General features: G+C 42.9%; 1 pseudogene; it reads right to left on the minus strand.

Annotated features, from left to right (window-relative positions):
- Positions 1-4,419: 4,419 nt before the first annotated feature.
- Positions 4,420-4,538, minus strand: LOC120597275 (uncharacterized; annotated as a pseudogene).
- Positions 4,539-4,940: the final 402 nt, after the last annotated feature.

Here is a 4,940-nt window from a genome sequence, read left to right on the forward strand (position 1 = left end):
TAGAAGTGACAATACATGACTTACGCTGCTGAGGCTGGGTCATAAAAGACAATGAGGCTTTATACCTTTCTCATCCCCTTTCTCTCTCTCTCTCTCTCTCTCTCTCTCTCTCTCTCTCTCTCTCTCTCTCTCTCACACACACACACACACACACACACACACACACACACACACACACACAGAGTCTTGAAGGCCTAAGCCAACAGGTAAAAATGCTGGAGAGATCACATGGGAAGAGCACAAAGAGTGATGCCTGGGGAGCTCCAGCCTTTCAAGATCATAGCCTTTGACCCTTCTAGCTGAGACCCTGTACATGATAAATCAGAGACAAGATATCCCCTCTATGCCCTGTCCTGACCTATAGAATCCATGAGCATAAGAAATGGTCATTTCATGCTACTCATTAAGTTTTGGGGTAATTTATACCAAAGCCGTAGTACCTGTGAGACCCCACCTCTTTATCATAAACCCACTAAGCACACCTTGTCCTTCTACTGCCCCCATTCCAGCAGTCAGTAGATTTGTTCTATAAAGAACCAGAGAGTAAACAACTTAGGCTTTGCACCTACCCTGCCATTGTTGTGTGAAAGCAGCCTTAGATAATACCTAAATGACCTTACTGTGTTCTGATCAAACTTAATTTACAAAAACAGGCACCAGGCTGAATTTGTCCTGGGGGCCTAGTTTGAATATCGCCCTCCCTCCCCCATCCCATCCTTTGGAGTCATCAGAAATTGGTCTCATAATCATAGCAGTCCAAGGCTGGTCCCACAGGCTGCACTAGGAAGACAGGGATGGTGCCTAGGGCCCATGTCCGAGACCATGTCACGAGAGCCAGAGTGAACAAAAGGTCTGGGAAGACATATTTTCTTACCTTCCAACCTCAGCCACTGAACTATGCCAACTATTTTCACCACCACGGTAGTTAGGTCTTCAGAACTGTCCTAAGCTGGAACCCTTCTTCCTCCTGCCTCCTATTCTATTTCATTCTTAATTGCCCCACATTGACTGTGTTCAACACTTGTAATCCCGAGGGTTTTCCTGCTGGCTCAAAGCAGAGCTGATTTGTGAAACCCAGTTCTCCGTTACTGAGTGCTCAGAATTCATTCAGAAACCAAAAGGGTGCTCTTTACCCATGATACATGGAGCTCAAGGATGGATAAGAATGCATCCCATAGTCCAATTCCTATTCCTTGAAATGCCATCGACTGTGAGAAGCAGAAAGTGACAAGTAGACAAGAGAGTACAATGGAGTTGCACTTTTGTTCCTGCCTCCTGAGAGCTGAGTTGCTGTCGGGTCCTTGATATCTTTAAGTGCTGATTTTGCAATGATGGTGAAGTAAGCAGTACTGAGTTCACAAGTTCACATCACAGAATACACCGAGAAAGAGGCCTTAATGAGAGACAGGAGGACTATAAGCTAGCCAGAAAATTCACCTCTCCTTCCTCCTGGTTTTACAGAATTCTCTAATAAGGGGATAACGGAGAAAAAGGAAAGAAACTCAGCTAAGTGTAACAGCAGGAGTCTCTCCAGCAGTCTTCTAAGCAGCTTCCTGAGAAGGCCTCCAGCCATTCAGCAGAGCCAGAGAAGGCTTAATGACAGCAGCCCACATGCATGACCTGGATCCAGCTGCTGGGATTCTGGTTTCCCTGGGACTTTTGCCTGCCTAATATCAGCTGGCCACTAAGAAAAAAAAACAAAAAAAAAAAAACAGGACAAGAGAGACTCTCAATTACTGTTCTCAGCCCTGACCCAGCTGATTTATATGTGTGCGTATAAAAATACTTATTAAATATATATAGTTTGCCTTATATAATGGAGCTCACTGAAATGTGGGGAATAAAGAGTTCTAAGAAAATGAATTTGTAATTTCATTTCTAAGATAAATGGAAAGTGAGAACAGAATTTGAAGGAAGCTTCTATTTCATCAGTCCAAAACTCCATAGCAATCACAAACACAGGTGGGTTAAAGGGAACGTATGTCATCCTTAGAAGGCAGACAAAGACCTATCAGACTGACCTAAAGGGCTCTTGGGCATTGCTGCGGGTTAGAAATTGGCAAGCTCAAACAACCAGAGCAGGAATGGTTTGGGAATCTTTGAATGGAGAAGATCCTTTCTTCCTCCCCCACCTGTTCCCTAAATCATGACAACTTTATAAGGAAGCAAGACAGCAATCGCAGTGAACTCTCACCTCAGGCCTCAGAAGAACTGACCTATTCTTTCACAAAGCACTTGATAAAACAGTTGTTTGTGTGAGAGCTAGCTCAAACCTTCTGGGAAAAATGTGTTTAAAAGAATCGCTTTGATTTATAAAAGGTAGCAGAGTGAATTTCTGTTCTGAAATACCACACAAAGGCTTTTCACAGAATCAGACTGTATTTTCCAACACAAAGTGCTGTATTTGTGCCAGGTGTTGTACACGAATGGATGGTCTGAAAAGCCTCGCCAGGGGCAAGCCACTGACTATCCCTCAGTCTTCTCATCTGCGAAATGGACCCAATAAACCAATGAAGCTCATTCAGCTGTTATGAATAAGGTCCAAATGACACCATGTAGGAAAAAGTGCTCTAGAAATTCTGAAGTGCTTTGCGAAGTTATTATTTTCATGACATTTTGTACAACTATAAGCAAAATTTAATAGGGAGAGAGAGAGAAAATGGAGATGATCTGGTGAATAAGATGTTTTTATTATTAAGGATTTATACAGCACTTTATATTTTCAGAGAGCGTAGCAATCTTTTTTCCTGGCTTACTTTGACGGGTTAACATTTCTCTCACTGGCCTTAGAGCAATTACTAGCATCAAAACATGGCAGAAAGGGTAAAAGTTCTGAAGAGCAATAGTGCAGCTATTTCCCTTGTGGATACACGTGGACGGCATCATCAGCCATCGAGAAACTGCACCCTTCACTACCACCCCCTCCCCCACCACTCATATCTAAACTAGGGGCAACGTAAAATAGAGCCTGAGACCAAATTTTAGCCACAAACTGTACAAATTTATTTTTTCTTTATCACAAAACCAGGCTAGGAGCTTAACTCAAGACTTATGAAACTTACCTGCTAAAGTCCTGATTTTCCTAAACAGCACAGAAAAAGCCAGACTCTTGGACTTTGCTCTGGAAAGCAAGATAGGCCCAACCTTTGCTCTAATTAGAGCTACAGGCTTGAGACCAGCTGGTCAAAGGACTGCAGGTCACATACTGATTCTGTAATCTCTGATCCCGTGAAACAAACCCATCCTGCAATCACTGATATCTTAAAAACTCACAAAGCTTTAGCGGTTCTTTCTATTGCTCAAGATAACAGGCTTAAACTGCGAGCCAGGATGTACTTATTTTCAGAGAGTAAAACACAGACAAAAGGAACCAATTCAATAGACTGGGCAAATGTCAGGCCAAAATCCTATTATAAAATGGAGACATTTGGGGAAAATTTGGTTTTGGCTTGGATGCATTGCAGGAAGACTGGTTTGGTTTTGCCTTTTGCCCTCCCCTTTGCTGGTTCCTGACTGTAAAGCAGGGGTGTGGTCCTAGGGTAGGGAGGACGTGGACAAAGGCCCTCACAGCTGCAATAGGCCCAGGTGCCAAGGAGGAAGGACAGACACACATGACACACGAGAATCACATGACAAGAAACAAGAGTGGCAGTGGGGCCTTCTTGCGGAGGGCTGTGACTGGTATATTTGGGGAAGGAATATTGAATTAAAATTTTTTTTCCTCATTGTAAATCTCATCTGTAAACTCTAGTCAATTTTATCATGAATTAGGTATCACAGCAGGTGAGAGAATGACCAAGCATCAAGCATCGGCAGAACAAACATATCTTTGTTCAGCAGGTTGGGGATTAGGATCCAAAAAAAAAAGAGTAGGAAACATAAGAAGCATAAAGCTAAGGATGACAAGTTGAAAGAGACCCCAGGGAACATCTGACCCTTCCCCTACCATCCCGCCCCATATTACAGATAAGAAAACAGGCCCAGAGAGGTTTATTTACTTCCCAAAGTTTGATGAAAAAGTTCTCATCCGCTGTTTATATATTTGGGGTGGAATTTCCCTGCAAAATCCTACTGCTCCCTTCTCCACAAAAAAGGCTGGGATTTCTCATACTGTTTCCTCCTCGAACTACTAAAATGCATTGACTGGAAGCCAGCCAGATCAAAGCCATAAACATCCAAACAAGTACAATGGTTTGCTGAAACTGGGTAGACTCTTATTTAATAGTGTGCTGGGGTTTTTTCTCCTATTTTCTTCAGATTTTCTCTATCTCACGAGGCTCTTTTATTTTTGACAGCTTTCAGTGATCGCCCTTGACATTTTCTTTTTTTTTTTTTTTTTTTTCCGAAGCAACCATGGTTGACCTCACAGATTGCAAGGACCTTGTCAGCTTACAATCTCTTTTTTTTATTATTATTTTACACCTACAGTACCTAGTCTTCCTAGGTGGTCTCCCATCCAAGTACTAACCAGGCCCGACCCTGCTTAGCTTCCAAGATCAGACGGGATCCGGTTTGTTCAGGGTAGCATGGCCATAGACTGTTGACATTTTCTTATGTTGCTTAGTCTGCCTACAGTCTTTACGAAGATGCAGTCATTAACTCACACCACTCAGCAAACATTTACTGAGGGCTTACTGTCCGTGCCAGGCACTGTTCTGGACACTAGCTGCATGGTGATGGACATCTCAGGGAAGACCCTATAGAGGTTTGCTGCATCTCCCAACTCAGAAACAGTCCTCAATGGAATAGGACAGCCTTGATCGTCTACAAAACCCTTAATGTGTGTTAGCACCCAGAAAGCCAGCCACAAACAGAGGCAAACAATTCTGTTTTATTCAAGCTCTGTTGAATCTTCGCACTGTCTCCTTTATTTTGTCATTTTTTAATCAGTACATTCCTTGGCTGCATCCTCCAGCTTCTATACCCTCAAGTAACTCAGG

This window comes from Pteropus medius, unplaced genomic scaffold (assembly GCF_902729225.1).
Source record: "Pteropus medius unplaced genomic scaffold, Ma_sr-lr_union100, whole genome shotgun sequence".
Classification (NCBI taxonomy): domain Eukaryota; kingdom Metazoa; phylum Chordata; class Mammalia; order Chiroptera; family Pteropodidae; genus Pteropus; species Pteropus medius.